We start from the raw sequence: 24654 nt of genomic DNA, 5'->3' as shown, positions 1-24654 counted from the left end.
TTTATTTATTTTTGTAGGGAGTTCTTTCTCCAATTTCAGATCTCTGATAGTTTTATGGTTAGTCTTTGATTTAAAAAAAAAAAAAAATTGACTAGGTTCCTGAAGGCAATATATTGTCTTATTTCTAGTTTTTAATTTTTAGATTATTCAGAAGAGGGAGTATTTTGTCTTTTTTTGGGGTGCTTTTCAAAGTCTATTTAACAAATACCTTAAAAACAGAAAAACTAATGTTATAACATATTGGCTGAGTAAATCTGGCAACAACAAAGAAAACAGAAAAAACCTGGCATCCTGAACAGTAAGAACTTATTTCTGAATGAAATTATATTTTCAAGAGGATGAAATTATAGTCTAACTATAGAACCAAGAGCAGAAGGAGAGTTCATGTATGCTGATATTTTAGAGGATTTGAGAAATACGAATTTGGGTAAGCTTTTTTGTTTTCTCTTTGTTATTGAAGAGAAAAATTTTGCACGTGCATTAAAAAATTCCTTTGGAAACATTTTACATGATAATGCATTAAAATACATATGATGCTGACAAAGATTAGTCTATTAACATTTAATGAATAGAAATTTCATAGAATTACAGAATAAAACACAATTGCCAGTAGCAATACAGAATTCTTTAAAGTCTGAAAAATTATCTCTTAAGTTTATTAATAGTCTTGGGATTCAGAAACACATATGTAAAATAAATGAAAAGAACTGCATATTGGGAAGAAATTCTGTAATATAAACTATAAAATACGGAAGATCATTTTGATGATCTTGGGTTAAAATTATTTTTTGATAAAATGTGATACAGGTATCTGCTTTCATCTAATGAGATCTTATGCTTTAGCCAGAATACCATCTCTTCCTGCTATTAAATTCTGCTTTTACTGTGACTATCCTTACTTAGATCACTATTTACCTTTTAATCATGATTATATTTTAAAGATTCATGTAGATAGAGTATTAATTCATAATAATGATATGAAACTTTTTTAGACAAGTATCTTTTCATAGGAAAGAAATCTGTTCATAGAGACAGCTATAAAAACTTTTGAAGCCACATAAGATGTCAGGGCATTAATCAGAGAAAGATTTTTCTATAAAGTATGAAGTATTATACATTTTTGAGTCTATTAGTTATATAAGCCTAGCCTACACTTATTAATAGAACTACCTCAAAATGAGCACCAAAATGCAACAGATATTTGATTTCATATGATGTACAATGCTTCCATGAAAACATTCTCTTCATAAAAACAATTAAGTTAACTTTTATGTTACTTAATTTCAATGTATTTTTATCTTACTATTAGAACTAGATATCATTAGACCTCTCTGATAATTTGTAGGGTTTCCATCTAAAATAAGGAAGTGAACAAAGTAGGATTTTCTCCACTATATTGATGTCATAAAGCAATAACTAGATTAAGAATTTAGCAATAAGAAAGACACTTCTTATGGGACACAGTTTGTATGACAGTCTATTAAGCATTACTTCATGTGTTCCATGTAAAATCCTGTAGGCGAAAACAACAGGGGAAACAGGGGCCCAAAATCTAACAATCCAGATGGGACTTGGATGTTCTTTTGAGAGCTTTGCTAGGGGAGTGGGTCAAAGTAGACCAAAGAAGCCTGGAACAAGCTATAGTATCTGATGTAATTACTGTATCTATGCTGGTTCTGGATGAGAAAATTCAGGAAAAGAGCTCATTAGCATAAGCCTCATAGAACTTGTCTAGTAGCACTCTACTAATTCTTTTACCTTTCTACGTAAAATCATAGAATTGTAAACGTAAACAACCTTAGGGGCCATTTATTTCAACATATCTTTCAAAGCAAGAATTCAAGTTTCACATTTGATAGAATGTAATTTTTCTAGTTGTCCATCCTGCACTTGAATATTTATATAGACAGGGTTCGTACACCTTAAAAAGATAGTCCACTCTACTTTTAGACAATTCTAATTAGATGTTTTGCCTTCCATTAATTGAAATCTGTCTCCATGGAACTTTCAATGTCCTGAGACAATCAGACTTTCTTTACTGTAGCTTTAACTCTGATGTATCTCAAACCCTTCCTGACAGCACTTTTTCTACCCTTTTCAATTTGAAGATCAGTCCTCTTTATGAGAGAAAAAGAAGTAAAATCAAAGTTAAGTGGCTTTAGTTTCTCTTTGTCCTTGAATAATCTTCAAGCGGGAAGATTATTCTTTCCTTATTTTCTTTATTTGTACATAACTTTTTTTAAAAGTTCACTGTTTCTAGTACTCTTGAATAGGTCAAGGAGTCTCCTGATACTTACATGAGGCATGCCAGGGTTGTTATTTTGTTATCTTAAGAAAAGTAAATGACTCTTCTTTTATTCTTTTCAAATGATATGATTATTCTTTCAATTGTAGCAATAAGTAATGCAAAATTGTTTTTTTTAAAGGATAATAAACTTTAACATGATCTACACCACATTTTAGTAACATCAAATTAAATCTCGGATTGAGTGCTGCAAATGTATTTGTGGGCCTGTCTTTTTTCGTGGGGCAGTATAAGTGAGCACATGCTGAATGAGGCTCAGGAAATCTGAATATCTTGAAAAAAATTCACGTATAAGTGGACCCATGCAGTTCAAATGCATGTTGTTCGAGGGTCAGCTATACTTTCAAAGGACCAGTACTGGGTTGTCCTCATCCTGTTCCCAGCCTCACTCCCTCCCCCTGATAGAAGTTTTCCTTCCAGTTCTAAAATGAGAATTGATGTCTCCTTGAAAAAGCTTAGAAATTTTGAAATTTCTTATTATATCAGTTGAAACTTTTCAAATTAGTGAACTTCAGACTGACAAGCATCTTCTTGTAAAATTGGAAATATCATTAAGTCAAGAATAATTTTATAAATTGTTTTAATTTAGTATAAATTATTTTCAACAATTGATGTATTCTAATTCCTACCTGAGATCATTCACTGAAAGAATACGATTTTTAATTCGAGAAGAAAAAGGAACATAGAGGATTGGATGGTAAAAAGATGTTGGTGGGAGTTCTTAGGGAAGCATTAAAAACTGGGACTGCAGTATAGAAAAAGACATGAGGTAGTGTCAGATAAACTTCTTGTTTCACAATGTTGTCTTAGATGGGCTTGATTAAAGGTAAGAGAGTCCAACTTGTATCTCATCTCACTCTTTGCTTTCTACTTCATCTCTGCCTCTTTCTATCCTCATGCAGGATGAGTGTCCTTCTCTTAACAGGAGACTTGAACTAAGGCTAATTTTATGAGAAATAAATTTCAACTACATTATGGGTTCATTGATTTTTGCAGGCTGCCTGACATTTATGGTACTCACTTTTGAGAGAAGATGTCTTTGCAAATCTGAACAGCAAACACGTAGGAAGGATTTACAACAAATTGATTTCTAAATCAGGCACAGAGTTATAGACACCACTTTAACTGGAGAAGGCACCTACTAAAGAAGTCAGCTGCCCATCAGATGATTTAAATAGCTGTCCACTGAGCAAGCAGAAAAGCATGGTGAGCTCATTCATTTTGGTCAGAACATCCCATGTGGCAGGATGGGCCAACTAATGAGGGAAATGTGGCCGGAGGGAAATGTGGGCTTGTAAGTTTTTAGTAATTATTTAGCGTATAAAAATCTTTAGCCATAGAGATATTTTCTGTTTAAAATTATGTGTCTTTTATTGGAGTTTCAATGATGTGTATGCATTTTTGGATAGAAATCACACAATGTACATACAGAAATATAATAAAACAGAACATTGCTCAACACAATCAGAAAAGCTGCATGGCAGCATTCTATGAACTTTTAAGTATATATATCATATTTATGGCTCTTGAAGTTAGTGATCATTAGGTATTTAGTGTGTGTATTCTGTGACATGTTATTGTTGTTTTCAACTTTTCTTCCATTGTTATATGGTGGCTCCTTTTATATGGTGGAAGACCGTATATGCAGCAGTCTCCCTTTGAACTAACTACATGTCAAATCATGCTAACTTCAGAGCTCAAGAACTCACCTGTCACAATACAATACCTGACACCATGTATATTAAACATGAATTTAGCCATATCTGACTTAATTTTCAACTCAGTAAATTTTATTAGCTTATGGAACTGCCTTAGCACGGCACGTATAGCTTTGAATTGCCGTGATCAAATAGCTAGTGGTCTGATACTAATTCTCATATTTCTTCTTAGTATAGCTATTTGTTTTTTATCTAATATAGGAAAAATAATCATGATAATTTGCATTTGTATCAAAGTTTGCAGTTTAAAATTAACCTTTCTATACATTTGATCCTTCTAAACTCTATATAGGAGCAGGGCTGACATTATTGATCTTCATACTTAGAGGAAATGGAAGCTTAGAAAGATAAACTGAAGGAAGAACTACCCATCTATCTTGTTGAATATTTTCTATTTTAAAATAGTAGCTATAACACTATGTTCCAAGGACTGTTAAAGGGTTTAAATAAGTGACTTTATTTAATCCTCATAACAATCTATGGTGTAGGTACTATTATTATCATCCCCATTGGACAGATAAGAAACTGGGGCATGAAGTCACACTGCTGTGAAGTGGCAGAACTGAGGTTTGAACCTAGATGCTCTGTCTTTAGAGTCTGTGGCCTTATTTCCCTCATGTTCACCTTAGCAAACATTTACTGAGAACATGATAGGTGCAAAGTGCTGTATCATGTACTCTAGGAGTTATATCAGCCAACAAAATATTTAAAGAGATAAACATGACCATAACTAATGAAAATAAAGGTACTATGTGCTTTAATTTTTTTAAAAAAGAATTTTCCCATTTTATTTAGTGGGAAGAAAGAATTTTGAAAGTAAATCTTGGAAACCCATTTGAAGGAGAAAAGCTATGAATAAAGTTCAACTTTTGGGTGGACTTATCGATTACACGCCCCGCCAAAGGGCCCCCTTCTTCTTCTCTTTTTGTGACAGGCTATTTTCCCTAAGATAATTCTGTACTTTATTTCCTCATCCCTGCATCTTTCTGGGGACGATAGTGTATAAGAATGATAGTTTTTATCTGTTCAAGTCATTAGCTTTGTTAGAACGGCACCAGATAAAGTCAGTGGGCATCTTTCTTGCCTGACATGAACTCTGTCAAGGTTATGTTTCAGGTAAAGTTTATGGTTGGTGCAGAGAGGTTCAGAATCTTAACCATGACACTGTGGAACATATGGAAACTGACACTTCCGAAGGAAACTTTCCACTTCAGTTTTTGGCAAAGAAAATAAGACAGAGAAGACAGAGAATTAGATCATGACACATGTTACTTGGCAAAAAAGGAAGCTAAAGAAAATAAGATGAAGAAAAGCCTAGGAGATAAAATGCTGCTGTCACTTTTGTATGTAGGACTCTCTTCTTTCTTTTAGCTGGCTTCTAAGCTCTTTTAAAAATTGTTCTTACTTTCTTTATGTTTTCTAAGACTTCATATTTAATGAAACATGTGTTGAAGGCCATTTATTTATTTTTGTAGGGAGTTCTTTCTCCAATTTCAGATCTCTGATATTGCTCTTTACAGTCCGAGAAGGACTGGGACGAGCTGAGACCTGGGAAAAAGTTTCAGATAGCACAGCGTAAGCAGAGGTCTGGAGAATGAGACTATTGGGGGTGAAAGGTGAAATTTCTCATGTAGCTGAAGTCGAGGGTGTAGGAAGAAAGCAGGATTTAGAAAGAGATAAATTTAGAAACAGCCTGTAGCCAGATTGTAGGGAGCCTTGAATGTTAAACTAAGATTTGGATTCATTCTATATGCAGCCTGGACCTAGTAAAGATTTTTAAGGACATGGGTTACACAATCAGATAAATTTCATAATGAAATCTCTAGCAGCAAAGTATATATAGGATTCATTGGAGAAGAGAACATGGCTGGGAGAAAGAAAGCCAGTTTGGATATGAGTGGGGAGCCTTTTACCAAAAAGAAAAATCTCAGAAAAAAGATCAACAAGCTTTGACAAATGATTTATTGTTCGAACAGATAGGAAGAAGACATAAGAGATGGCCTCATATTTTGTAGCCTGAACAGGGGAAAAGGTGCTTCTCTTAGTGAGGGGGGACAAAGGAGGAGAGGAGGTTTGAAAGGAAAGATATGCTCTGTTTGGGGGTTTTGTGAAAAAGTGCAGCCTGTAATAATCTTTCCTACTTTGTAATTGTAATAATTCCCTCCACACAGTTTGGTTCTCTGCTTATCACATATATTATGATATATTTATAATATTATGTAATATATAATATGTTATTCTCTTCTATATTATATTATCTCTCATAGTATATGTGTGTATTAGACCTTTGACTGCCTGGTTAACATGTAAATCTGCTTGTCACTCTATGAGAAATCTGTGTGCTAGTCTTGGTCATATTTTACTAGTTTATTGGTCATACTATTATTTCTAAAATATCAGTAAATATTTCTGTCAAATATTGATATACATTTGAAATGGCTGTTATGTAAGATCAATAGTTGGGTGATGTTGAAGTGTGGTAACATTCTACTAAAAAGAAGGTATTTTTAGATATAAAATTCATGATACTTTTCCTTCACATTATTCTCATGGAAGATCTAGTAGCACTTTTTTATGTGGCACACATTAATTATGTCAAAAACTGCAGCTTCAGAATTTAGTACTTTCTGACAACTAGCTCTTTTGACTAACATTTTACTCAAATATTCCAGTGGCTTGTATTTCTACATATATGTCTGTGTGTTTTTTGTATTCTTAATCACACTGAACCCATTGTTCATCTTGGAGGTTCTCAAAATTTGGCCAAGTCTTCCTGACATCTGTTAAAGAGGTGACACACCCATTCCAGGATATATTCTTCACTGGTGAAAATTGCAAGATAAATTTTTTTTAGATATTTTCAGAGTTTATTTTATGTCTTCCTATTATGATTTTAAGTTTTTCCACAAGTACTTATAATGTTCATATAGTTTATAATAGTTATAATGTTTTTAATGTGTATAATGTACCATTTTTGCCCATTAATCTTCAATAAGTTATTCAGTAAAAGAAACTTAAAATTTTTCATGTTCTTTAAGATGCTATCTATATGTGTCCAGCCTATCAAAACTGAATCCAAGACAAAGGGGCAGAGTTCAAGACATTAGGCAGATGATCCTGGCAATTGTTTCATCAATTGCATTATTGTTAAAATAATGTGCTGATTTTTCCTTTTGGGTCTTTCTCTAACTTGGTCCTTTTTTAGCCCCAAAATTATACATCCTGCTCTACTGACTTCATGCTTGGCAACATACCTTGTTTTGCCCAGTCAAATGTATGTGTAAGTAACGCGTTTCACTTTCAAACAGAATCCTTAAGTTTCATGGCTGCTGGATTCCATCGACATTGTTGTTCTCTCTTCCTCTAGAATGGCATGTCATAGGGAGAGGCTGCACCTTCAGTCTCACTCTCAAAATAAAATATGCTTGGAGCAGAACATTGGTCAATCTTAGTCTTATAATTGAGTGAAGTATAAATCTGCGTTTTGGTGTGCTACTGAAATTTGGAATTATTTGTTAACTGCACCATATTTACTTTACATTGATTAACCCAAATAACTGTCTGCATTCCTGATTCTTGTTATCTATTCTTCCTTGGTATAGACAATTAAGGTGGTTAAATATATACTTACGTCTTTACTATTTGAATACTCTTCTCTTGATGGAAGGTAGTATAATGTAGTGGTTAAGGGTACAGTTTCTGGGACAAAATTTCCTGGGTTTAAGTTACTGTTCTACTACTAACTAGCTGTGTGACCATAGATGAGATACTAAATTTGTTACCTTGTGTAAGAGACTTATTTGTCCTGTGATACAGTAAATCGGTTCTTTACTGTTGAATAATTTTTTCAGTGTTTTTCTATTATAAGAACATGTTGTATAATATCATCAACACCCTCTCTCTCATCCTCACTTTTGCATTACCCAAATTTCTCACAAATACCAATTGTTTTAGTTTTAAAATATCTATCTATCCTTATGCCCAGTACTACCACTACCAAACTATATGATGATTTTGATACACGTAAAAGAATGTGAAAGATTTAATAAGCCAATAGACATTTTTGGCTTAATTAAAACTCTTGAAAAACTAACTAGTAAAGAAGGAAAGATCATTAACATCAGAAAGACTATCAGACAACATATTTCCTACTTGTGAAACATTAACAACATTTCCATTAAAATAAATGACAGAACAAAGATGCCATCTGTTATACCAATACTGCATCTAAAAGGCATCTCTCTTGGAAAGATAGATAGACTCAGCTATTTGAAATACACTGAGTTATGAATAAAATCGTCTTCAGAGGATTCTCAGAACTTCTTTCTGATCTACTCTATTCTTTCATACTATCAGCTAACAACAATTATGCTTCCTTTAACTATGATATTAAAGCGAGCCATTTACTTTTGGTGCCCCGTTCAGCCAATAATGATTTTCTATACATCAAGAAACAGATGTTGGTTGGCCTCCCTGCTCCAGATGGAGAGGCTAGATTAGGTTTGCTCATGCAACAGGGGTCCCTTGGTCCTGAGACAGAAGCTGTAGATGATCGGATCAAGGAGAAAGGAGGTGGGAGTATCAAACTGAATCCCAGAGAGGGAGTCAAAGGTGAAAGCCAGAGAAACACGTTTGAATGTCCTTTACATCTGCAAAGGCCTGGAGTTGGCAAGCCAGGTGAGAGGAGCACCAGGAAGAGAGCATTGCAAAAGAAGAAGAGAAGAAGGATTGATAAAAGAGTGCCACTTGGTCAAGTGGAATCCAATCCAAGGCTAATTATTCGAGCAGGACAGTTTCAAAGTCATTTGACGTGGTTCCAAGTTTACATGTATTTCAGATATACCCAGTCTTTGTAATTCATTGCTCATCTATATTAAAATATTATGGAGAATATGAGTGAACACCAGAAAAAGCAGTTAAAGAAATACTTCTGTTACTCTGATAGACAATTTGAAAGCAAGAAGAAAAATATGCACTGCTAATCAGTGTTTTCAGAAGTATTTCATTTTATCTACCAGTGGAAAGGTGTGGAATTCAAAGGAAAAATGGAATGTCGTTTGATGGGTCAAAGTCAAATATTTTCTTAAATGTTACTTGGTGTAAACAAAGAAATGTTAAATCTGGTATTGTCATACAAATAGCTTTGGCCTCAAGAAGCCCCAAGAAGAAGTGAAGAAATTTTGACCAGTACTACAGATTCCATCATCACCTACATGTAGATCATAGCACCAAATCTCAAGGCGGGATTCTCAGAGAATTTCCATTGGTGCTGCAGCTAAGTTTTCTGTTAGTTAACACTGCTCAGGAGATTAAGCACAGAGCATGGAAGATTGCAGAGCTGCGGTTCTGCATTGTTCACCTTCTCCATCACTTGGTCAGTCCATGCACAGACAGATAAGGAGTGCCTATGGATGGGGACCAGAATCACACAGGTTTGCCTAACATGATATTTTAAAGAAAAACAACAACAACAAAATAGCTTTAGGTTTTGAAACTGGACTTATGATGAGAAAAAGCAAATATTGGGGAAGAGGCAGAGTTACAAATAGGAACAATTACCCTAATCTTTAACTAAAGAATAATCTTTATATGCAACAAATGTAGGAAGCACTTTGAATTCAACATTGTAGATAGAAATTATTATATGAGTTCAAAGAAAAAGAGAAATGTTATAATTACTTTTATTATACAGTCAAGGGTCAGTCTACATTTGCAAAACACAAAGTAATTTTATACTCTATACAAATATTTTTGAAGATTTAGAATTTGGCCTGACTGTATAACATATGTGATAGCTCTACCTTTAAATGGAATTAAACTTCTTAGATGAGATGTTTGACTTAACTATGAGCAGATTTATTATAACTTTCAGGATGTTTTCCAGCTGATTTTTCATCAGTTCTTGTGTTGAAGGTTCCTGTAGACTCAAAGGTCTAAATTCAGTTCAACTGAGTAGAGGGAAATGTGGCCACTAATAACGTAGTAAACACAGTGCATGGAGAGGGATTCCGGCAGAAAATGTTCCTCTCCCAAGGGAGGACAGAGTCTGTGTCAATTGCATTGGCAACTGTAACAAAGCAACACTTTTTATAACATTAACCATTTTTTAAAAATTCAATTTCATGGATGGCTACACATTCTTGATTTATAGGACAAGAGAATATATAAACCAAACAGCTATATACTCCTAAAACAGCCCTAAGCATGTGTCAAATAATTCTACAAATTTCCTACATGCCTTCTGCACGTTTTTCTGATTTGTCTTTGAATTTGTCAGAAGCCCCATATGGGAAAAGAACTGCGTGCGACAAGATGGTCGTTGAAAAGATAGTTTGTTACTCACAGTTCCCCAGAGGAGTGGGTGAAGCACACCATGCAGAGCCAAGTAGGGAGGCTTTGGGGTCTGTCAGGAGGCTGAAGGAGTAAAGAGAAAGCATGAATGAGAGCCTTTATTGTGGTTTTTGCAGGAAGGAATGGGCGAAGCAGTGTAAACAAGCTGAGCAGATTTATGATTGGCTAGTTGGAATAATTTTGGCTACATCTGAGCTATCAGGGTCCCTTAGTTGTCTAGTTTCTGGCTCTGGGGCAATTTAGAGCAGGAGGGACAGTGCCCTAAACTGCAGGAGCCTGATAAAAGAAAGCAGGTGGGGGGTATGGACTTGGGATTGGTTGTTTTTTATATCAAAGGCAAGCTCATATTTATTATATCTCGGAGTTGGCTAACCCTGGGAGGAACTGTCTCTCTCCAATCAGTAAGGTCCCAGATGCCAGAGCATCAAGAATACAGAAAATAAAATATAGTTAATATACCTCATTATCAGATAACTGAGTAACATATTAGGAGCATCAGTCCTTGAAAATTTATTGATTAATATATAGAATGTAGGCACTAAATCTATTAATTTAATGGGATTTAAAAAATATGTTTAACTTTCTACCCACTGTGCTCAGTATATTTAAAAATTAAAAGCTCGATCCATCAGTTGGCCTAATCTGTCCAACAGATCGTCTCATTGTCACCGGAGCTCTATGTCTTTCCCATAGTTAGATTTCCTCTCCAAACCATCTTTCTGATGACATTCTTTCATGTTGCTCTTTAAGGAGTTTATACTAAATAGGAGTTTGCTCCAGCCTCCTCTTGAACTGAAAAGGAGCCATGCTTCAAAGATGTAAAGTTTGGGTTCTATTCTCAGATAGTTGAAGATTGCATTTCATCTCTTGATACATAATAGGTTAGGAAACCAATGGAAATTTTGATAAAATAAAAAGTTGTGGAACAACTTTAGATAGCAAAAGTTTAGTTATAAAGTTTGAGAATCTCTTAGCTCATCCCTTAGTTTTTAATCTTATAATTTCACTGGCCCCCTTAGTACAGCAAGTTTAGAGAATATTATGTGGAGGACTAGGAAGAAGCAATTCATTCCTTCAAAGCCAATTTTTCACTTATGCATATCAATTATATTTTAATGTTCGGCACTTCTTCTTGGCCACAATTTTACATTTCTGTTTCTGCTCTACAAGTCTATCTTTCTTTATTAGTTGCCTTAAATTATTTTTAGAAGAGGGAGAAGTACAAACAGACATGCATGTAAATATGTATCTTTGTATCCAGCAAAAAGTGCCTTTTCAGAGAGAAGATATTTTGGTAAATGAGTAAGTCAACAACAGAATAAAGAGTAAAACTATTGCTCTTTAAGGAATTAATACTAAATAGGAGTTTGCTCCAGCCTCCTCTTGAACTGAAAAGGAGCCATGCTTCAAAAATATAAAGTTTGGGTTCTCTTCTCAGATATTCCTGTGTCTGCCTCAGAGCTTTACATCAAAGTGTGGGAGCCTCATGTGGGGCCTGGTGCATTCAGATCAACACCTTCTGGGCCTGCTTCACATAGACGTTTGGTCCAATCACCAATAATTACCCACCAACTCCTCCCTGCTCAGCCTGTCCTCAGTGCCCCTCACCAATAGTGGAAGAGAGAATAAGATTAACCAGTTATATCAAAAAATAATGAGACTGCAGTATAGGTTTAAATATATGAAAACAGTACTACAAAGGACAAGAGGAGGGTAAAAGAAATATATTGCTTGCTGTTTCTTACATCGTATGTGGACTGGTGTAATATTTTATGGTAGAATGCAAATTAAAGGTTGAATATTATAATCTCTTGAGTAGCTACCTAAATAAAAAAGTGAGCTAATCATCTAATAGGAGATACAATGAAATACTAAAAATAATTAATTGAAAATGGAAAAAGAGGGAAGAAGGAACAAAGAACAATTGGGACCAATGGCCAACAAGCACACTAAAAGATGCTCTGCATCCTTAGTCATCAGGAGAATACAATGAATTAACACCACAATCACATACCACCACACACCCACTAGAATGATTAAAATTTGAAAATAATTGTCAGCACAAATGTTTAAGAGATACGGAGCAGTTGGAACTCTCATTTATTGCTGGTTGTAAGTATAAATTTTTATAGCCAGTTTGGAGAACTCTATGCAGTTTCTTATAACTAAATATGTACCTATTCTATAACCACTTCAAAATATTCACCCCAAACATATGTCCACTAAATGATTTATTTGACAATATTCTTAACAGCTTTATTCACAATAGCCAAACTGGAAACAATGCAAATGTCCATTAATAGGGGAATGGATAAAAATTTTCTGGTATATTCATACAATGAAGTAATATTCAGCAATAAAAACAACAAACTATTGATACGTGCAACAACTTGGATGACTCTCGAAGATATTACAATGAGCCAAAGAAGCCAGACTCAAAAAGAGGCTGTCTTCCATGATTCTACTTAAATATAATTCTGCAGCAAGCAAAACTAATCTGTAGTGACAGAAAGCATATAGATGGTGGCCTAGGGCTAAGAAGTGGGTAGTGTGGAATTGGCTGCACAGGGGCAGGTGGCAACCTGGTGGTGTTATGGAAATGTTCTATAACTTGATTTAAGTAGTGTTACACAATACTTACATTTGTGAAATTCATCACACTTTACACATAAAATGAGTACATTTTGTTGATATAAATTATACCTCAATAAAATGATTTTAAAAGAATAATCATAATGTAATAGAATAAGTTTAATAATTAAGGTATCTATAAACTAACATCGTATATTAGTTAAATTACTCACTTATTATTTGAATCACCAATTGCCAATCTGGGAGAATTCCACATTTATCTGAAGTGGTCTTTTAAACTTCTCAGTACTTTCTCATCAAAATACCGATTAGTAAATATCTTTCAAAGTTTCATGTTAGTTATAAATGAAGTTTAATTTCCCAAATGTCTCAAATAGTGAGAGTTACAAAAGTGTGTGGTATAAAGAAGTTACAGTTGCTCAACTTTCAGTGAACTGCATCTACTTAGATTGTTTAAAATACATAGAGAGATGGCAAGGAAATTTTCTAGAATTTTACTTCTTGAGATAAATCTGACCAGTTCTGTGGTATATAATAAGTATTATAATTATTTGGCAGCTGAGTTTGAAATAAGACAGATGTCATGAATCAGTCAGGTATCAAGGTATCCCATATTTAATTCGCAAGTAAAGTTTTTAAAAACAAAACAAAACATTGTTTAGTTTGCATGTGACTATCTGGAATTAAAAACATGGTTTGTTGGTAATGACAAAAATAGCAAGGGACCTGTTTGCAAGTATTTCTTATTTCTGCCCTCTGGTTTTGATTACTTATTATGAGCCACTGAGTCTCATCATTTCACTTCATTCCTATCATCTGTACCAACAGGAAACATGAACAGTAAAGCACTGATTGAATTCATGCTTGATAACAATAAAAAAGTTACCTGATCATTGAAACTTCTCTCCCCACTGCCAAACAAACAAGTTATTAGACTTGCAATCAAAGAGAAAAACTTAATCCTTAGAATTTTGTTTCATTCCCTTTCACAAGTACTAAGAGATACCAAAGAACCAGAGGTCAGTTAACTAAAATCTGATTTTTCCTTTCTCAACTGTGTAACTGTCAAATCTCTAAAATAAGTAGTTGATCTTAATTTTGAAGGACTCTTTCACTTTTAAAATTCTTTCACATGAAATTGTGGTAAATAGCAGAAGAAAAGAAATATCAAAAATAATGCCTCCTTCCTGAGTATCCACGAGTATTTCCTAACATGCACCCATGACACAGTTACTTAGGGAATTTATTATGTTATCGAAAGAAATTAAATTTAGACCCTTTAAAATATATGTAGATAGATAATTTTAACATTTGAAATGTGACCTATGAAAGTGGAATCATTTTTTTATGTTGAAGTAGATGTTAAATAAATCGATACCGATAGCATTTTAGAAAAAAGTTAGCCTATAGTTGTTATAATAATTTCCCTTAATATCACTGAATTATGTAAGAACGTTAAAAAAAAATAGGTACTTTTGTTTTTATTTGAGAACATTTCTACATCAATGAGTAAATAATAATCTTATGTTGCTTTGTGGTAATCAGGAAAAATGCAGACTACTGTTCTACTTATGCTGATTTAATTGCCATATTTACATGTTTTCTGCCTTTTGATTAACTCATACATCTGTTCTTAATGTTTCTATGAAAATTATCTTAAAACCACAAATTTAAGGTTTTGATGAGTAGCTCAGAAGCAACCTAAATACAATATAAACAGTAGAACATAATGCTTCTCATGGCTAGTGATGGGCAGGGCCATTTTTCATGGAGGCTATACAGCCAAAGAAGCCAAAAATTAGAAATATGTCAGCCTCTAAGTTTAAGATAGTTTTTAATAGCTAAATGCTTCCAAACATACGAGTTTACCCAACATTACTTTGATTTTATTCTGATCCTATACTAGGAATAAAAGTTTCCAAGGATAGATTAACACTTTCTGGTGAAAATTCTAAATCATCATCAGAAATATCAGGTGAAAATCCTCTTTATAGATATAGGGTGGTAGTGATGTTCTTGCATGTGAGGAACATGAACATATAAAGACATCTAATGAAGTAGTCACTGAATACATAATGAACAACATGTTAGAAAATAAGGAAATATATTTCACTTGGTTTTGAATCTTGACTGATTCAAATGGCAACCTATCAAAATAAATTTAATAACCATTGAACAAGGGAATTAAGTAAGATATACATCCCAAAGTATAGATAATGCTGGTTGCTTAGTGTGGAATCAGGAGTAAGTATTTATCATATGTCTTTTTATGGTGGCTCAAGTGCTTGTCCTGAATGGACACTAAAGTGTTGTCCTTTAACCTCTTTGACCTTTGTCTTCACATCACTAATATGTGATGACTCAACTAGTCAGGTACAATGGATTCAAATATCATTCTATTATCCTAAGACATGCGATCTAAGTATGGAATAATGAACCAGGTAACTTCTCAATATCACTTTCCATTATAAGATTCTTGGTCATTATTATTTGATTTTGTTTTGTTTCAATATTGAGACCAAATAATAAGGAATATAAGTGCCAAATTGACAGGAAATCCAGTGTTTAATAAGAATATTATCACTTCCTGGTCATCTTTCTTCCATTTCTCTCCCTGCAAAAAGTTAAATCAAAAAAAGATAAAAGGGAAAGAAGATTCATTATTTTTCAGTTCTGACTTCCTTATCCTTTCTTATTTAATATGAATAGTATTAAATAACCAAAAAAAATTTTAAATACATAAAGAAGGATGTAGTTGTATAAATTGGTTCCACCACTTTGGACAATTTGGCTTAATAACAAATATCTCTAAAATATTGAGGAAAAAATTGCAGAGAGATACTCATGGTATGATATTTTAATGGTTGAAAACATTCAAAAGTATATTATCTTTTTATTTTACTGGGTACATACCAATATAGGAATAAAAACATGTAAATAATAAAAATAAAATAAGAATAATGTTTATACTGGGAGGAGAAAAGAGAATAATATCCAGCAAGAGAAAGACACAGAAATATTCAATTATATTAGTAATGTTTAATTTTTTTTACTCCAAGTGCTAGGTTTCGGGGTGTTTAGTACAGTACTCTTTTACCTTTTGTCATTTCTAAAATATTTCGTAATAAAGTTTAAAGAAAGCAAGAGTGTTCAGCTCGAAACTAGAAAAGTGATTTAGTTTTTATGTGAAGCACCAGAACCAGCTGTTTTCTGCCTCTGTAAATAGAATTGGGAACTTAGTTTAAGCATAAGGCTTACTTTCCCAATTTAATGAGTTCTTAAATATTAGCATAGGATGCAAAGAAATGTTTATGTTGTTCTTTCTGAGCATCTTGATAATGAGGCTGGATTCTTATCTTTCTCAAGGAGCTTGGTGGCCTTCCTTGGTTTAAAGTGGACTACATCACTTCCTTCACTCTTACTTTTCAGTTCTTACAAGATGATAATAGGTTAAGATGAGGAAGGAAAAGGGAAAATATTTGTATTTATCAGTACAAATATCAGAGATTCAAGCCCCCAAAGCAGGCCAAATAATAAACATCGTAGAGAAGTGGTCTCTTCTCTCATTTTCTTCCTTTATGATTAGAAATAATTTCTGAGCAAACCAGATATATCTGTGTCTCTTCATTCAATGTGTTAAATCACATTTTTTATTGTAGACAGAGTCTCCTAGGAAAGGACCTTTAAAATATCCCCAAACATTGAGCCAGGTGATAGAGTCAGTTGGAAGATCTTAATCTTTCATTTTTCTGTTTCTATGTCCAGTTGAGATTCTCACAGACTGTCCATGTTTATTATCTCTTTTTATCGAAACAAGATTTTACTCGATCCCATATCTGGAAATGGGACTTAGATTAGAACTTTTACATTATAGTATTTCTGGATGAGGGATGACATTCGCAGACTCTATTTTCTAAGTATAGAAAGAACAAATATTTCTTTAATACCATTTATCAGTTGTTAGTGTTTAGATTTATATTTTGGTGTGATATTCCTCAAATATAGCAACTTCTGTTACATGACTGATTCAATCTTCATGTTTACATAGATGGGGCGAAATTTGTTTTATTTCTTTCTTCCTGATTATCTGCTTCCTAGGGCTGCTAGAGAACCCGACAGTTAAAGTAGGAATCATGAATCCAGGGCTTTTTACATTGATTCTTTAATGGCACACTTCCCAGAAAGTGTGACCAACTTTGATCAGGAAATAATGCAAGGTCCATGACTACCAGGAATTTTGTCTGTTTTGTTCACTGCTATGTGCCTGGTGCCTAGAATACTGCCAGACACAGAGTTGGTGTTCAAAACATATTTGTTGACTATGTGAATGGATTATAATCATGTTTTCATGCATGAATACTTCCTAAAGATTCCAAAAGATGTCCTTATTTCTACAAATGTTAGGATTTTGATGGCTCTTTTTTATCCTCACTATATATAAAACAAAAGTACTTTTGACTTCTCAATAATAAATGTTTGTAGAATAAATGTTTAATCTAAATGTTATATGGTAAAATTATTTTTTTAAATGTTGGTGGAATTTAGAGAATCCAGGATTGTTTTTCATATAATTCTAGTTATTTATACAGTAGCACAAATATTGCCATTTACATGCATATTGTATACGCACACACATTTGTTAGGGAGGAAAATTATATATATATATTCAGAATTGTTTACTCATCTATAGAGCCTGGCTAATATTATTCCTGGTTTGCTCCAAAGGCAGTGGTAAGAATGTATGCTAGACACTACAACGTACATTCTTTTTACAATTTCATGAGAAAAAAATGTCACAAATAATTTTTTAAACCCCTTCATTTAAAAAATTAAGCAGATAAATTTAATATCAGTGTTTTCAGGTTGTTTCTTTTTGTCATATGTTTTAAAAATTGACCTGTTTCAACTATAATTAAAGAAATAAGCTTAGTTTTTGACCACACCCATTTTGAATCTAGTAAAAAGCAGAGCTTATTCACACTATCAAACCAATCCCACAGATTGAAATAACGATCTCCCCTAATCAGTTACATCAATGTTGAGAGAAAGTCTGTACTATACTCTGAAGCCTATGTATTAAAGGAGCATTTTCTATTTTACTAACAAATAGTGATTTCTCCTAAATGTTTTGTCATCACAGATAAATTAAATTTATGATCAGCATATTTCTCAATTGTAAATACCTTGCCTGGCTTATTAGGTCACATGTCGTATTTGTTTTTATTTCTAGCTAGCAAAATGGACAAAAACTCTAATTCTATTCAATAAGACTGGAATTTAATTCAACCTATGGTAATTTTTTCTAAAACACACACATAAATGTGTATTTACAGGAGAGTTACTAAAATCACAAATTTTAAAAATTAATACTTTATTATTTAAAAATAAGATTTAGACAGAAAGTTAGATTTTGGTTAGCTGTGTATTTCTGTGCTGTATTATAGTAAATAGAACCATAGTAAAATATTAGCATGTTTTTACCTATTTATTTATTCCCTCAAAATAACATATTTTGAAGAACATCTATCACCCTGCTAGCTAATGCTCAAGTACTTGTTAATGGGAAATTCCGTATAGCCAGATTTTTTGTATTTGCATTTTAAGGCAATAAAACTTTATTGCTTAATAACTCAGACTATGAAACTCCACTAAATATTCTCATTAATATGTCCTCATATTTTGGATATAATAAAAATAGTGAATTCTAAAGTTTTATGTCAGGTACTATAAACATTTATTGAGCATGCAGAACACGGATTGAGAACTACAGACTTCTGCAAGTACAAAGACAGAGAAATTTGCTTTAGAATAATTGTCTTCTATTTCTTTATTTAATCAGAGCCATGAGTATGGTAGCAAGACAAAGACTTTTTTTCTATGTGTGGTGATTTAATTGCATTTTTAATGTTTCAAAACCACATGGGACAATTTCCCTTTAAATTAATATAAGTTAGTGATGTATGAAAATCTCTTCACATCCTTTGTTTTTTCTCCTTCAGTACATAGTATTTTATAGCAGTTGAATTCTTGGAATCGTAAAAAATGTATCATTCTTTTTAAAACAGTATGAAAAAAGATTGTGTATACAAAAATGATTCTACTAAACCTATTAAAAATAGCATTACCTTTTACTCAGAGCTAATAAGCAAATAAAACTATAATTATAATTATTGGATGTAAAAGTTCTAATATTGAATGATTTGAAGACAAATAGTTTCCCAAAAGCTCAGTAATGAGCATATCTAAATGCTTTCTTTCCAGATGAGAATGAAATAGTTACTTTAAATATAGGTATACAGTCTATCAACTAAAGAAATAGTATATATTTTAAAAAGTAATTTTGAAATTTTTTATTATTTAGAAAAATTTACTTCCATAAGTTAAATTTATTTCTGTCCTTTTATTTATTAAACACGAAAAGACTTCACATTAACATTACCACAAATATTTAGCCAAGAATGCCAGATGCTGATTGTAGGCCTGTGACAGCAAATTTGGCATATTTCCAATCAGATGCCTCTACTATATCCAAAACAGAGCATGTAAAAATATGGCACTTCTCTGATGAAAGATATTAATCCCCAAATGAACATATTCAAGAGAATGCAATCTACACATTGATGCTAACCCTTTAGAGCAGGACGTTAACATAAAAATGAAAAGCAAGGACATATCTTAATAATGTGGCACCATTAGGCCGGAGAGATTGTAGCTGTAAACATTACAAATTCAAATTCATTTATATACCAAATAATAATAGTAAACATTTTCGAGTACTTACCCTGTGTAGGCTAAGTGGTTTACATAGACTAGCTCATTTAATCTCACAATCCTATAAACCAGGAACTATTCTTAACGCCATTTTAGAGACAAAAATAAATACGACACACTAGATGTTACACTATATGTCCAAGGTCTCAAAGGCTATATTATACAGTGCTATCTCAGGTACATGCATGTTCTCATGCAGAGACTAAAGATTTCAACATGACAATCCTCATATCTGATTAGGCATATATCACTCAAAGAGTGACCTCTCCAGCATGATGTCATGAAGTAGATTGAGTGGCTTTTATCACACTAAGTCTTTTGTCTTTTGCTTAATCATCCCTGTGCCTAGAGTTGCCATTTATCACACGACTTCCTCTAATTTCAATGAATAAACCCCCATAACTTGAAAGTTGGCTCCAGCAAGAGAACATCCAAACAGGAACAGAAAGTCTGCTCTGCCTTCCTGAGGTTGCTTTCTCCTTAAGGTTTCTATCTGTTACATGCCGCTTCCTCCATTGTGACCTCAGGTTCCTACTCTATTTTTTACACCATGTGTGCACAGTGAACTCATAACAAGTATAATACCAACCACCACTTTTGGCGTGCTATCAGAATTATCTGCATTTGTACTGAGCATTTGACATACATTGGCTCATTTAATCCCAAATAAAAGTTGTTATTTTCATTTTTTTTTCCAGATAAAATAGAGGTCCATGAAGATTAATAAAGGTTACTGAGCTAAGAAATGGTAGAACTGGGTACAAATAGTTTTATTTTAACTCAATACCTGCATTCTTAATTTTTACACTTGAACTTTCTCTTCCCAAACTTCCCGAGGTATTAGACCCTAAAACGAATTTACTCAAAATTATATCTGAACATGTTCTATGTACCTAGTACTGTACTCGGATTATAGGTGCTAAGAGTATATCAATATCACCCTTTTCAAGGAGTTTAGAGTTTACTAGGTAAGAAGCACATAAAATAAGTAATTAAAAATATGAAATGGTTTGACAGGGTTAGGGCTGGTAAGGACACTGAAAGCAGGAGAACTATTTTAGAGTAGAGATTACTGGCATGTGATGCAATCGGTTAGGTAAAGTGGAGGAGGCTGGAAGGGAGAGGAGAGTAATATCTCGGGTAAATCACAGGTATAAAGGATCTTAGAGAGAATATGTTATTTTTTTTCATTTTCCACCATTTACTTGTGTTATCGAAAATAGTTTAACTCTCTTCTTGCAAAACAAAAATAAAATAGTGCATACTGGACACATATCACATTTTCTTGTTATGGCTTTAGCTGACTCCTACCCCACCAAAAGAGACCAAAAAAAAAAAAGTTCCGAAAACAACTTTGACCACATTCACAGAAAATAACATCAGAAAATACTATTCAACAAAAGGAGATGTCATCTGCTCTGTGTCCAAACATTTCTTCTCTATTTCTTGTATTAGGCGAGTAACCATTACTGAACATGCTGTGTGCCAAACCAAAACATAACTTCAACATATGCCAGATCTCACTAGAGATGGCAAAATAGTAGAAATTGGATTTTTTTCTAGCAGTATTTTTCTTTAAACGATGAATGTGTTCAGAGTTAGATCACAGAATGAGAAGGGATAGAATCGTGAGCAAAGTCTAGCAGAGAATTAGAGGCCATGTAAAGCACAAGGAACATGTAAATCATAAGGATCTTTTTAAAAAATCAATTGAAGGTATGGCTATACATGCCCCTTCAAAGTCATATTTTGGGTTTTTTTGGATAAATCTCCAGAAGTGGGATTACTGGGTCCTTTTTTGTCTCTTGGTATGGTCTTTGTTTTAAAGTCTATTTTGTCTGGTATAAGTATTGCTATCCCAGAGGTTTTTTTTCCCCCCTTTTTCAGGATATATCTTTGTCCATCCCTTTACTTTCAGTCTGTGTGTCTTTCCACCTGAAATGTGTCTCCTGTAGGCAGCATATATAAGGGTCTTGTTTTCTTATCTATTCAGCCGCCATATGTTCATTGCAGCATTATTTACAATACCCAAGATATGGAAGCAAGCTGGGTTTCTATCAATGAATGAATAGATATGTACAAAGGAATGTTACATAGATATGTACAAAGGAATATTACTAAGCCATGAAAATAAATAAGTAAATAAATAAATAAAAGAATGAAATCTTGCCATCTACAACAACATGGATGGACCTAGAGGGTATTGTGCTGAGTGGAGTAAGTCAGATAGAGAGAAAGACAAATGCCGTATAATTTCACATACATATGGAATCTAACAAACAAAATAAACAAAGTACAAACAAACTCATAGACACAGAGAATATTTTGAGGGTTACCAGTTGGTATGGGGGTTGGGTAGATGGGTGAAAAAGGAGAAAGGGATTAAGAAGTACACATTGGTAGTTACAGAATCATAGAGATGTCAAGTACAGCATAAGGAATATAGTCAACAATATTTTAATAACTATATACAGTGTTAGATGGGTACTAGATTTATCGAGTTATCACTTCATAAGTTATATAAATGTCTAATCACTAAGTTGTATACCTGAAACTAATATAACATTGAATGCCAACTATAATTGAAAAATTGAAAAATAAAAAAAATATTTAAAAAAATAAATTGAAGAAAAATCACCATTTGGCAACATCTTAATGTGATGCACCGAAAAGTTCTTTTGTGCTATTCCTGCTAAAAATGCATAACCCGAATCTACTATGAGGACATATCAGATAAAACCAAATTGGGGTATATCCTAAAAAACAAGTGACCTATACTGTTCAAAAATGTCAAGATCATGAGAGTCAGAAAAGACTAAAGAACTGAACAAGATTAGAGGAAATTAAAAACATAAAACAACTAAATGCAATTGCGATTCTGGATTAGATCCTGGATCAAGAATCTATATATATGGTGTATGTGTGTGAGTGTATATATATAGTATATAAAGTATATAAAGAATATGCTTGTTTTTAAGAAATAGCATGAAAGAATTTAGGAGCAAAAGGTCATTATTTCTGTAAGTTTTTCTAAAAATAAACGGAAAAATAAACAGACATACACAAATACACACAGAAACCAAACATAATAAAATATTAACTTGGGGAGTCTGAAAGTATAGGAGAATTTTTTATACTGTTTATGTGATTTTTCTGTAAATCTAAAATTATTTCAAACTTTTTTTAAAAAATACTTGGAAGATGCTTGGAAACTCAAATAATCAAAAAGACTTTGTTGAAGAACAACAACAGGAAAACAAATACTAAGGATACAGATATATTCAAAATGGCACATAAAAATAAAACTTTTTCATTCTTTTCTCCTTCATCTGTAGGAGGCTGGAGCATGCTTTAGATTTATATAGTCTTTTCAATCCAGATGGGAAGAAAAGTTATGACACAGGTTGTGTTTTCCTTTCTATTTAACAGCTAGTACCTCAATTCCACTTTTCTGCCTGTAGTTTTTCTTTTTTATTCTCTCTAAGTACTCTATACACCAGTGACTTCATTCCATCTCCTTTCTACAGGACCAAGTTGTCCCTGAAAGTTTTCACAAGGTAAACAAATCAGAATGCAATCAAAGAATCTCACTATCCATGAAAGAAATACAGTAGATTCACATTTTACATTGGGGCTAAAATTGAACTTGAATACATTATAGTCAAAACTATCCTTGAACAATCTTTAAATATTTCATTAAGTAGGGGATCATTGATATGTATAGTTATTCTTATGCACAGTAAATTTTGACAAACCTCTGAGCTGAACAAAGTAAAAATTTGCATGCAAATGTCTGAGCATTTAAATGATTCTGTTTTTAAGATTATCAAATCCTGAGGGGTAGGGCATGGGGTGAAAGAAGAATTTTAAGTGATTCTGCTTGCTGTGGAGTTTATTCCATTTGGTTTAATATCAAGCTTCTAAAAACATTATATGTATATATAATATATATATTTGTTTGTTGTCAGGATTAAACAAGCATAGAACAAATACATTGTACTTCCAGCCACAACAGAGGAACTGGTATCGCAGCAGGCCTCCCACCATAGCAACTATAAAATGGGGAGGAAAAAAAAATGAAATTACTGCTTTCAGACATTGAACAGAAGACAGCACAAGACTATGATCCTTGAAATAAGGACAGAAAAAAGGAGATGAGCCCTGTAATTGTATCAGCTTTCTGCCTGGCATCACTTTGCAGACTGGCTCAGTGAGAGGGAGCCCAAACAGAGCACAGCAGTCTCCATGAGCTGAGGAGACAAAGGTCAGAATTCAGACCCAGTGAGGTGGCTGGAATTTGTATGGCAAGGTTCTAGGGGGACGTGAGCCATGCAGAGAGGACTTCCAGAAATCTGCATAGGGATCCTCTTGAGTCCTTGGCTGAATATGTATATGCAGTGTATATGCAGGTTGAAACTCCCTGAGGTAGGACAAAGTATAACACCTGGTAGGAAAGAACAAATACTGAAGAGCTGAGAATTGAACTCCCAGAGCTAGACAGAACAGAAAGACTTTTGTGTTCTGACCTGCAAAGATGAAAATACCTATGAACAATGCAAATTCAATAGAAACTCCAGAAAGACCAGCCCTTAGTAGTACTGGAGAGAAAGTTACTCTCGACCTACCTGAACAACAAGGTCTGAATGGATCAAACTCTACTGAAAGTAAGTAAACTGCCTATGGGGGGAAACTCTATTAAGGGAGAAAAAAAAGTCCAGTGTATAACAAAAAATATCACTAGACATGCAAAGTAGCAGGAAAATGGGAGTTTCAGTAATTTATGACATAATCTCAAGTAGATCCAAGAAACTCAACAAATCTCAAGTAGGAAAAACACAAAGAAGACCCTGCCAGGGCATATCTGTTAGGGTCTAATCAGGTAAATGATATACAATAGGGATTTATCTTAAGGATTAG

This window comes from Pteropus alecto, unplaced genomic scaffold, assembly GCF_000325575.1.
Source record: "Pteropus alecto unplaced genomic scaffold, ASM32557v1 scaffold185, whole genome shotgun sequence".
In the NCBI taxonomy this organism is placed as follows: Eukaryota; Metazoa; Chordata; class Mammalia; order Chiroptera; family Pteropodidae; genus Pteropus; species Pteropus alecto.
This window is presented reverse-complemented; position numbering follows the sequence as displayed.